The sequence below is a fragment of the Apostichopus japonicus genome, chromosome 9 (assembly GCF_037975245.1).
Source record: "Apostichopus japonicus isolate 1M-3 chromosome 9, ASM3797524v1, whole genome shotgun sequence".
In the NCBI taxonomy this organism is placed as follows: Eukaryota; Metazoa; Echinodermata; class Holothuroidea; order Aspidochirotida; family Stichopodidae; genus Apostichopus; species Apostichopus japonicus.
Genome location: NC_092569.1, coordinates 32,464,998 through 32,477,497, shown reverse-complemented (window position 1 = coordinate 32,477,497; position 12,500 = coordinate 32,464,998). Strand labels below are relative to the sequence as shown.

The following is a 12,500-nucleotide window of genomic DNA, read 5'->3' as shown; positions in this document are numbered from 1 at the left end:
TATGAATACGCTACGGTCATTGGATAACTTCACATCACCTTAACCAAAGTTGGAACCATACCAGATCCGATGTAAAGGAGGGGGGGGGGGTGGGAGATTGAAAGAAAAAGGAGACAAAACATTTCTCTGTCAGTGTAAAACTATGAAATCACACCTGTTGGCTTCAAGCTCACTTATGGTACAACATGTGACAATTCCAGACTTTTTTCAGCTAACTATATCTCGACTCAACAATCGATGAATTCAGTTACACAATTTCACCACGATGCTAAGTATATGCTCGTCTTTTGCATTTGTCAAATATAAATTGTACTCTGGACTATTCTGTTAATGATATAACCAACTTAGACTCCTGTCATTTTTATGACAATATTTTTATAGCTACGACTTGTACTCTGAGCATGCGTACTATTATCATGTTTAATCTCTTCGTAAGACCTTCGCATATTTCATGCACATTTTTCATGGGTGGAGGATACGGCCTCCAATTGCAAATTTGGAAAACTAAAGAATTAAGATCATACGTTTATCAATTTTTCCCTTTAGTGGTTGAGTATGATATCTCACGACTGTAGCAAAGTTCAACGCAAAATTCAAACAAGTTCAGTTGGTTAATATTATATGTTTGAAAAAATTAACATAAATACCCTCAAGTATCAAAGGAATTAGGTTTGGAAGACAACATATACGTGCGTGGAGTAGGGTTTTGCTATTCGGAACTTCCTCCTTGAAGTAAATACTGAACCAATTTTGTCACACAATTGGATTTATCGCTCACCTCCACCACATAATTATATAGCCTATCCCCCGACACACACATAGAAGACAGTATATACCTTTAAGATTTACAGTAGTTCATGTAATCTCTGTATTAATCACTTGGGGGCCAATTTTATTACGATACCGCATATGTAGGCGTCTTACAAAAGCAAACAGGTAATATAAAGTTTGTATAAATGTAAGGTGATCAATGTTTGAGTTTCAACTTGCTGCAATTCAAATAACTACCTTCGTCAAATCGTAATATCGTAATGCAATATGCAACGTGGTTGTTACAATGTGTAGTGACAACAGACATTCTCCACATACCACACAGTGTGAAGATGCCAATACAATAGAGTATATACAATTTGTGACACAAAGGGGGTGCCTTGCTTTGTTTACGCACCTTGATGAACTATTCCGCCTCTCAAAATTCGAGTCAACTATATGGAGAGTTGACAACAAATTATTTTAAAGGTGTCAATGGCATGCTTCACGTGCAAATAAAATGTTGAGCGGAAATGGGTGATTGGCAAGCCTGATTAGCAATATGCTATATATCTCGATGAAAATGGCCAGCACCATGAGGAGAATGCCTACGCACAGTATTCTTGTTGTCCTTCAATATTTGAAGCTATTGTTTGTAACGGAAGTTATTGCAAAACTGATCGTTTTTAGAAGGTTGTGGGGGGTCCGGTATAATTTGTCAATTTGTCAATTTTTCTATTGACATGTGCAGCATATTTTTCATTTCAGGTTCATATTTGCGGTACGTGCTGAATGGTAAGAGATTTTATTAGGAATAATAACTTTTAAACGTTAACAGCTGCCCCACTTCTGTAGATAGAAGTATTATTTGCCAATATGATGTCTATAAAATTAAACGTAATCACTTGTTGGTTTTTTTTAGCCGTGATATCTCTACACATGATCGCAAAAACTTTGCTACTGTCCTCCAATCCCTTACCGAAATCCCAGATCTGGGCCAGATATAAAAATCCAGATCTGGCCCAGATAAAAAATTGGGCAGATATAACTTGATATAAAATATAGCTTCAATATTTGAAGCTATTGTTTTTAACGGAAGCTATTGCAAAACTGATCGTTTTTAGAAGGTTGTGGGGGTCCGGTATGAATTGTCAATTTTTCTATTGACATATGCAGCATATTGTTTTATTTTATGAAAGCAACGTTAACTTCATTTCAGGCTCATATTTGCGGTACGTGCTGAATGGTAAGAGATTTTATTAGGAATAATAACTTTTAAACGTTAACAGCTGCCCCACTTCTGTAGATACACGGTATTTATGCCAATATGATATCTATAAAATTAAACGTAATCACTTCTTGGTTTTTTTAGCCGTGATATCTTTGCGCATGATCACAAAAACGTTTCTACTGTCCTCCAATTTCTTGAATGAAAGACATAAAGTATCTCTTTTTTTGGTGGTAAATTAATGCTTACCTATAACGCAGTGGTGAAGTCGATGAAAGTATACAAGTATTTTAAATTTAACCAAAGATTAATCAGCCTTCTGTCCTCTGAAATCGGTAAGGAAAATAACCACTTAAACTTCGGATTCTGGAACGAAATTCACGACTCATCGAGTTAATATGTCACCGATTCTTTCTCTCCTCATTCAAAACTTAAAAGGATGGGAATGCTTTGGAGAAACAGTGTCAAGTGTTTATGTGGTTCGAGTTGTTTAACATTAGGATCTGAACTAAGCTAAGTTAACTTTCATTGCCTACACTCTAAAAGTCAACAAAGAAGCTAGCAAACACGTATACATCCTCAAGTTTTCACTCAGGTTTCACTTCCGTCTGTTTATACCGTAATGGTTCGTTGATCAAGCTCGTGAGGTCGCCATAATCCAGTTACGCTATCAAGTCTGTTTTGTGTTTAATTTATTGAGCAACCAACCAACCACGCAAGTGGAGGAGGTTTTTTTTTTTTAAGTTGACTCAGTCGTGCAAATGAGATAAGCATAAAAGCTTCTGATCGTGAGAGAGATTTAGAAGAAATCGTTTCATTGTTGAAAGAAAGATTAATCAAAATAGCCTAAGAAAGTTGCTGTTATTAGATTGTTTTTTAGTGTCAGCTTGCTAAACTCTGACAATGTTTACGCGTTACCTTGATTTAATCTTTTCTTGATTCCTGCAAGCCATAACAATAGCGAAGGTATTTTTTCTACTGCTATGGTGAAACAATGAAACCATCCACCCTGAGTCCTTTTACTTAAAAACAAATGAAGCAAGCATTTCATATAAACGAAAATAAAACATCGCTTGTATAGTATTTTATTGCATGGCATTAGTCATTGTTTCGACTACTGTTATGTTTTATTCCGCTTTATTTTTATTTTTTTTGTCAATGCATTGCGATTTAGAACACGAGTTAACAGTTTCGAACCTCTGGACGTACAATCAGCGTCGATAGCCTATAGTGGTTAGGGTGTCCGCATATAAAGCGGAGGTTGAGAGGGGAGGGGGGGGGGGATGGCGTTTTTACATCCGAAACATCCGAAACACATATTGCGATATGATCAATACAGACAAGTATCCGTCCGACCAATTAAATGCACTACTTTATTGTTTCATAGGTAGTGACATTCATATGAAAACATTTCACGAAAGTTGAAGGATGATATTGGAAGAATCTTAATTTTTCTAATGAAAATTACACGATAACGAGCATGTCAGTGATAAATAGCAAATAAACCAAATGCAGATTGGATTTTAGAACAAAGTCGATATTAATGAGTATAGAGATATAACACCAATCTTGGTGCATTAACCCTTCCCATTTGGGTCAACAACCATATGTTCACGTTAAGCCCTGCACACATGGGTCCCTGTATACTCTTGTTCAACTGCCCATGTATAGACTATGCAATGTAACTTACCGTGTGTCTATAACTCTATATAGTAAACCAAGATTCGTTAATATTCGTCAAGTGCTTGTTTACTTGCTATGTTTGTCGACTGGATTAGACAATGCAGTACTTTACGTACACTGCACACAGCTGTTGAGAATTTTTTGATTTTACTTTTAGCTTCCCATAGAAAAATCCAACTTATAGAGTTAAGCAATCTTATGTTTACAAAGTAAACCGATATATCCTAAGGAAGAGAAAGTCATGATCCTCTGTTTGAGTGAGTCAAACAACTTCCTCTGCAGTGTTTTTCACTGTAATCAGTACACCTGTTTTTCTTTCTTACATATATTTTGCATTTGGTCGGAGGTGGCAAATTACCGCAATGAATTTGATCGAGTACTGCATAACTTGTACTTAAATTGTGTGGATGTGATGACAAAATAAACTAAAATTACTTTAAACATCATAGGTATAACCCTCCCCCCCCCCCAACACACACACAAACACCCCCCTCCTCCCCTAAAACGCTATATATCACCCGTCGGGAAATGTTTGATATAGTAATAATTAAAGAAAGGAAAACAAAGTAGTCAGCTCGTGCCCAGCATCAATTGACTAATAACAAAAAAGGTAAATATGTATAACTAATGCGAATTACAACGCATTACGAAGCATTGGTTTCAGAACATATAAAGCACACGACGTTTAGTTATGCTTAAATACTTTAAACTTTTGATAAACTTACCTTTTTGCTTCAGTTCTCAGAAACGTCCGGTGTATGAATGTGCAACTAGTAGCGTCATGAAGACTAGATTGAGTGTAGTCAAGTTGTGTTTTGCTTTCGGTGAAATTGTCTGTAATGTATTTTGCATACATGCAGCAGAAAAGACAAAATAACACAACCTTGCGGCCTGAAAAAAAGTACCGTATAGCGATAAGCCAGGAAAGATTTAGCAATGTTCTATCTAAACTCCAGGAAATCTCCTTTGGCCAACCACTGGAAATCTAGTGGGCTATTGTGAAATGATTTAAACTTAACTGATTGGACCAACCGAAGCGAGTTATATATAACAGTGAACCTTAGTACTATATGAACTATAAACGGTTGGTTGACACCTGTCCATAAATATGGTATATATGTGTATGCTTAGTATATATGTGTATGCATGGTATATATGTATATATATAGTAGATACTTTTAAATGTGAAACTAAACGACTATAGTTCACCGTTATCTGTTCTTTCAATAGTATAGTGTGAGAGTGGGTGTACTAGTTATATTACAAAATTACAGGTTGCTTTATGAGGGCATATAGCCTACTATTGAAGTTGGAACAAAGAATATTGTGTGGGTTGCATTGTACTGTTAGTTAAATAGAACTGGATTTACAATAGCATGATCAATGAAACCTGCAGTTTTATAATACACATAGATGGAACAAAACTAAGCTAAGAAAAAAAGAAAGAAAAAAAGAAGCAATAATTAAATAAATAAGTCTGTGAAAACCAATAATTGCATCATCTATAGTATGCCAATTTGCCAACATTTAAATATTATGAAACAACTTAAGATGAGTTTTACAGATAGTTGGGGAGTGAATACTACAATATAGATTTAGTATTGATTTGAAACAGTGGATGGGACGATTTACGTGCAAGTGTCACGTGCATGGTGTCCTATGGAAAGACCACGAAGCTTAAAGGATTGGTTCAGGTGTTTGACTTATCTATTTTGTATGAAAGAGCACAAAAAGACAAAAAGAACAGTGAAGAAACTACCATGATAGCATGCTCTGTTAAGGAGATATGACACTTTGAAGATATCAAAATTTCTTTGAAAATGACTGGTGTAGAAAGACTAACTGTGAGGGTGTGATGTCACATCCTCACTTCCTTAGCATGTGTGAATATATTTCTGTAAAAATTATTTACATTTTTTAACACACATGAAAATAATATAATAAAAAATTATTCAGATGTTTAATCTAAAATGCTTCCTTTGGCAAATATGAGATCTCCTGACATATCTTTTGGTTGAAAGTCATGAATCTCACAAAATACTTAGAGAAAAAACAAAGACTTTAAAGGAATGTGAGGATGTGACATCACAGCTAGTCACATTTCAGCAGTTTCTATACACAATCTGATAAAACTTTACACTTGAATATCTCTTTAACCGAAAAAGATATTTGAACAGTTTTTTTCACCATTGTGTTTCTTTTATTGTCCTCTTTCATATAACATAAACATGTATGACAACTGAACCAATCCTTTAAGGTTACACAGTTATCACAAACATGCATGGTGTCCTATGGAAAGATCACGTAGCTTAAGGTTACACAGTTAACAACAACATGCATGGCGTACTATGGAAAATCACTTATAAAGTTACACAATTTACACAATATGCATAGGTTATGTCAGGTACACGTGTTATGCCACGTAAAATTGTACCACAATACCAGTAAGGAACAGGGAAATGTTTTCATTTTTCCAATGAGTACACAATAGTTTTTTTTCTTCAAATAAGTACATAAGCTATTTTACAAGCTATTAACTTTTCTTGGACAACTAGTTGTTTAAAAGTTCACGATGCATTTCCTTATCATAGATTCCCGAAGAAAGTTTAAAGCGACCAATGTTATTTATTACTTTTTTTTTATCATTTACGAATAATGCAGAATGAACGAAATGTCATTGGTTAATTAATTAAACCCTATAGCCTGCTGCTTTCATCGGCGTCTATATATATATATATATATATATATATATATATATATATATATATATATATATATATATATATAACGCACGTAGCACGTAGAAACGTATATAACGCACGTAGCTTATCAGGATACTGTATACACAAAGTACATAGAAACGAGAAGCAGACGACCGGATTCGTGGTTCTTTAGCAACACGAGTACAATAACGCAGTCACAACGTTTTCATACTTTAAAATATTGTGCTAACGTTATAGCAAGTTGACGTTAATACCCATAATACACCAACTAGTGTGAACGTTTCGGTATAAGGACATCGTAGTGGTATATACATCACCATTATCAAGAAATGTATATCATGAACATAATTGTACGATACTGTCGAAGAAATGTTGATAAGTCCATTTATCAAGTTTCAAACTTTGTACTCCATTTTAACCTATATATTACAGTTTTGGTATCACTATTTGCATATAGTCTCTTTGATCACTGCTAGCTTCACCACTCCCCGTACTTGTTGGCACGATCTACTGTGATGTGTTATATGAATGTACCATCACTGACCAGCGAGTGGCAATTAAAGAGTGAGAGGCGCAGAAAACCGCTGGAGTCTGGGGTCATCACCAGACGAATTTGAGCTATGTAGGCTCCATAGTGTCCCAAATGGGACATTGGATATATCTACTATCTTATGTCCAAATTTAAATCTTCAGTAAACTGCACGGATTCAGTCATTATGTTTCATGGACATTTGGACTTTTCTTGTCGAATTTTGGAGAATAAAATACCTAATTTGAAAATTAGACATATGACTATAGCTGTGTCAAAGGACCAATTTATTATTTGTTGCCTGGTACTTCATTTGTTCATATCTATTGGAATAAACGGAATGACTTAGCATCCCGTGGGCTGTATTTTAAGGTGAAAAAGTTACATGATAGAAGCATATACTCCAGCTCCCAACTTTTTTTTTTGAAAGTGGTGGTAGTGGCCCCTCTCACCCCACCTGTTCCTACGCCTATGATATGTCACGCCATTGACGTTAACAGGAAGGCACATAACTATACCATACTATGGTAACGCCAACAGTTATCATTCTTTAAGGGTTTTTTTCTCTTTAAGTCTCAATATTTTCTTTGTTAGGTTTGTTTTGAACTTTCGTTTATTGTATTTGATAGATATACAAAAACATTGTTTTGTTTGAGTTCAACCAGCCACCGGCTATGAAGACAGAGTAAAGTTGATTGACGGGTCAGGATTAAACGTACGGTAAATGGAAAGGTGATAAACTTGAGAGCAATTTTGCTGGAAGAGAATGAAAAGTCACTACACAGACGGAAAAGGATAAAGAGATACAGTCCTGCAGCTGTGATTTAGTTAATGCTCTCATGAAATAACAAAACATAACAAACTATCTTCCGTTCCCAATGGTAGGATGTGGGTATATAGCATGGAGAACGATATATCTGGCAACCCTTTTAGGTTCCTGAGTTTGCAATATACATTAAATTAAAGGTTTGATAGCCTAAAAATGTCACAACTTCTCTGAAAGAAAACGTACTTTTTTATGTGGGTAGGTGGGTGAGTGGGGTGGCGACTTCCAGCGGGGAACGGGAAGGAAGGGGGTGGGTTAGTGCATGATATGCAGCTATTCGTAAATGGCGCTCGTTATCTCTGACATGGGGCAAAATGTTACTTACAAAAAAGCAATCTGAAATTGATTCTGAAAAAAAAAGAATGGTGACAGCTTTGGGCAGAACATTATTTTCCTACCAGTGCAAACGGTGGATAAAAGTGGGTTAACAGTAAAAACGGTTATAGATTGCAACATTATAAACCGCACTGACCCACTCCTGTTCCAGTCCAAAACATGTCCATTCTCATGAGTTGTTAACGCTGACAGTTGTCTGTGTAATTGTAGTACTGTTAGTCATTGAATGATATTCATCCAATGACATTTATACGTGTTAACCTTTGAGTCCTGCTAGTAGGATGATAATGTCAAACCTATGGGTTCTCGTTGGAAAACAAATATGGCCTATAAACATGCTGGAGCGTATATGATGTTGATATCTTATTTATATAAGTATGAGTACGATAAACTAATCTCTAAAAATTGATGGTCATAATAAAAAATATAAACAAATACAAAATATATAAAGAGTTTAAGCAATCCTACGATTACGTTAATCCAAACTAGATTGCAATTAACTTAATTATAAGACACGGCCCTAGTTGATTTGTTTTACCAAGTGAAGGTTAATGAGCAAGAACCACTTGTTGTTTAACAGTACCCTTCGGTTGTAAGCATTTCGTCGTCCAGACAAATTTTTTGTCGAATTCAATAACGTTACCCAACCCCGAGTAGCGATTTCTCAGACTCTGGTTTAGCACCAATAATATTTACTCTTTGCAAATTTGTATAAACTTGCAGCCGTGACAAAGACTAAATGATCATAGAACGTGCTTTGCAAAAGACAAGCGGTCCCCAATGCGTTAGGCACAAGACCAATGGCCTTCAATCAGGATGGAGCCATGACCCACCGGAACTCCACCAACCCCTCAAAGTCGATGGTGGAATTAGATGTTACTTTATATGTAATAATTAGAGTATGTGTTGTGTTTGTTTGTTATTAACCTCAACTGTACTCCCTAGACAGTGTTTTTGAAGCTTTCCCCCTTATAGAAGACATTATGTAAACCTCATGGCTCAGGTAGCATATATATTTCAATGTAAAACTACAACATTAATCAAGTTCTCGCAGTCCTATAGATTCAATTATTGTTGAACAATCCCCTGGCGCCAATGTCAAACTATTATAACAAATAATAAACAATTAATTAATAAATCAATAAGTGTTTGTGTATGTTAACTAGGGAAATCGAAATACTATAGAGAATTGTTTACTTTTAAGTTTGAAAAGTCACCAGATAAAACAAGCAAACGGATATAGTGGTGTATATATATAATCTACTCACCTGTACTAAACCTTGAAAGATCCGAGCTGAAAATCGTAAATGTCAGGAGGACCTGTCGGCTCCTCGCTATTGAAAGGAAGGGAGTCTGCTAGTTAACAAATACTGTCGAAAGGTTTCTGCTTCAGGCTTATAGAAATAATAACTTTGACTCGATCAACTGTTTTCCCTTGGCGTTCAACCGTAACTGGTGAAAGCTTCGCTTGACTGATCCTGGGGTGTATATACCTTCGTGGCACTTCTTAGAGACTTTTATTTCTATTCCCTAACGTGTTCGTTCAATGGAAACGTAACCTTAGGTTGAATATGGGAACAATTCCTTTTCATACACGACTCTGTTCATTTTGCTATAGATATGGCCTGTGGGGTCTGTAAGATAATGCGACCCTATACAATCATTGAAAAATCTAGCAATTTGTCACTTTATAGTAGCCAAAGGCTTTTAAAATAGAGGAAAATTTTTCCTTTCTCTTCTTGATAGATCCTTTTGAGCTAAGCTCACAAGGTGAAAATGATGCTTTTGAAGGTTACGTGAATCTATAGATATTCTCAGATCTGTTGGTTCAAAACACTTACTAGGATTCTCAAGTTTCTTCTTTTCACACATAATGAATAAAGCCATGACAGGCGGATTAATATCTGCCAGATACAAAAGCTTTAACCTATAACGGGGAATAAAACAAGTTGTTTGGGTATGAATAATGACTTAACTTCTTAACTTCACGTGATTTTCTCTTTTTTTTATAACCAAGAAAGTCAAGCCTCATTAGATGTGAGCCGATAATGACAATGACTGGATTAATGAATTCCATACCTCCGGTAATTGAGCCGAAGACGATAATCCCCCAATTAAAAGCCTGTTTGCTTTGTAAAATGACTGGTGGTTTTACTTGAGTAGTTTCCTATACAGTGCAGCAACCGGGTGTTACTTTCGAGCCAGTGCACTTATATTAGATATAGTATCGCTTGGAAGCAGTACCCCGTCATTGCCTTCAAAGTTATGGTTTGAAGAATGAGTACCAAAGTTATTTCTTGAAGGTTATAAGCCTCAAAATGATGTTCAGAATACAAGTAGTATAATAACCACCTAATTTATCTATATGGAAGGAAATACCTAAATTGAGAGTGAGTGTAAATTGAATTTGGTCGTGAGCAGGACCACAATCACCCAGGGTTCGTGGGGACCGGGGGTGGGAGTGGGGGTGGGATTGGGGGGGGGGGGGGTAGAATGATCGACGACATCAATTTCAAGCGGGGAGTCAGTAAATTCATAACTACTGAACAAGTGTGGTTCCTGGGCAAACCCAATCCCATCTCCCATACATCATGATCACAATGTTACTTCCTATAGTATGATCGAGGTCAACAAACTGGTGATCTCTACGTAATACGTACAGGGGCGTAGCGAGCGGGGGGGGGGGTGGGGGGGGGGTGTGACCCCCCAATAATTTGGTCGCTGTCGGCAAATTTTGGGTCTGTCGGCAAAAGGAGAAAAGGTGAAGAGAGCGGAAGGGGAAGAAAGAAGGAAAGCTGAATAGAGAAAAGGAGAACGGGAGCTTCTTCCGTGCCAAATTTGACTTAAAATATGCACCAGATTGCATCTAAGGACGTTTCAAAACTAAAAATTTTCCAAAGGGGAGGGGTAGACCCCCTACCCTTAGACCCCTCCCCCATTTCAGTCACCACTTCCAGATCCGTCGGCAAATCAAATTTGACTTAAAATATCCACCAGATTGCATCCAAGGACGTTTCAAACTAAAAATTTTCCAAAGGGGAGGGGGACACCCCCTCCCTTTAGACCCCTCCCCCATTTCGGTCACCACTTCCAGATCCGTCGGCAAATCAAATTTGACTTAAAATATACACCAGATTGCATCTAAGGACGTTTCAAAACTAAAAATTTTCCAAAGGGGAGGGGGACACCCCCTCCCCTTAGACCCCTCCCCCATTTCAGTCACCACTTCCAGGTCCGTCGGCGAATCAAATTCTCCACACCCCCCAACAAAAAAACCTTCGCTACGCCCCTGAATACGTATCAAGATTTACTAAATTTCTGGTATTTGTAAAACAATTTCAAGCATGTTGAACGTTTGAGCTCCCTTCACCCACACCGCCCCCTTCAAATACTGATGACCCTAGGCTCAGTGAGGAAGTGAGTACAGCTACTACTTGTGGTTTTGGGTGTTAATTCAGATAAAAAAACAGGCGTACGATGTCACAGTAAGAGTTGCGTGGAAATCACACAAGGACCGGGTACCATAACGGTGTTTGAATGATGGTGCATCAATACATCCAGAACTTCACTGTGTTTACGAGAAATTGTTCCAAAATATTTTCAGCGAAGTGTGAATGATTTACAGCCGCAGAACACCCAGACAGTGACGCTCGAAAGCAATAACAATAACAATATACAGCATGTTAATTTGGTACATGTACACTGATGAAATTAAAGCACACTGTAAAATGTCAAATATTGATGAATATCGTTTGATAGTAGCATGTCATTTTATCAATGAATAAATCGACCAATTAATGTCAGTCATATTCCCAATCAATGTTGATATCCTGACCACCCTCTGTTAGACTTGAAGCCAAAATTATGATAAAATCTCACGTGAAATCTGTTCTTGTTATAGGAGTGGATGACAAGGCAAGCAGCCTTTTTTTTTTGGGGGGGGGGGGTGGAGATGCGAAACACACCTGTATATAATCCACATCATAGTTAGGTGGCAAGTAGTTTCCATATTTGTTTCCCTGGACCCTACTCCGGGTGGGGGTCACGGGGTTGGGGAAAGCATCATGATTGGGGAAGATTCCTAACTTGCCCACCTCCCACCTTGGTGCCGCCATGTATTAACTGCTATGAAACAGACTTGTAGTAATAGTATGTTATCATGTAAGTAGAGAGTGCAAGTAGGGCCTACAGACATCCCCTTGGCATGAGTACGAGTAAAAAGTTTTAATCATGAATACTTTATATATACTGTATAAGTTTACTCTATTTACTCTATATACTAAATGTCCACATTGTTGTAAGCACGAGGACAAGTACAAATCCATGGGGACGATTCGGTGTAGAGGCTAGAGTACTAATACCAGAAGAGACACATCACAAGTTTGGTACATAATAGCAGTTATATACATACAGAGTAATATGTTA

At 37.0% G+C, this 12,500-nt stretch overlaps 1 protein-coding gene across 5 annotated transcripts in view; it reads right to left on the bottom strand.

The window, feature by feature from the left end:
* The window catches only part of LOC139973585 (ectonucleotide pyrophosphatase/phosphodiesterase family member 7-like), a 44,448-nt gene extending 34,561 nt beyond the window's left edge, over positions 1-9,887 (bottom strand). Inside the window, exons 1-2 of one of the 5 annotated variants that reach the window (XM_071980375.1) lie at positions 9,344-9,886; positions 4,387-4,552 (exon numbers count right to left, since the gene is read on the bottom strand). The gene's annotated coding sequence lies outside the window, so the exon portion shown is untranslated. Of the gene's footprint in view, positions 1-2,227; positions 2,541-4,386; positions 4,868-9,343 lie in introns of those variants that run through there. The other 4 variants (XM_071980382.1, XM_071980377.1, XM_071980376.1 and 1 more) reach the window with 4 other exon arrangements.
* Between the last annotated feature and the right edge of the window lie 2,613 nt (positions 9,888-12,500).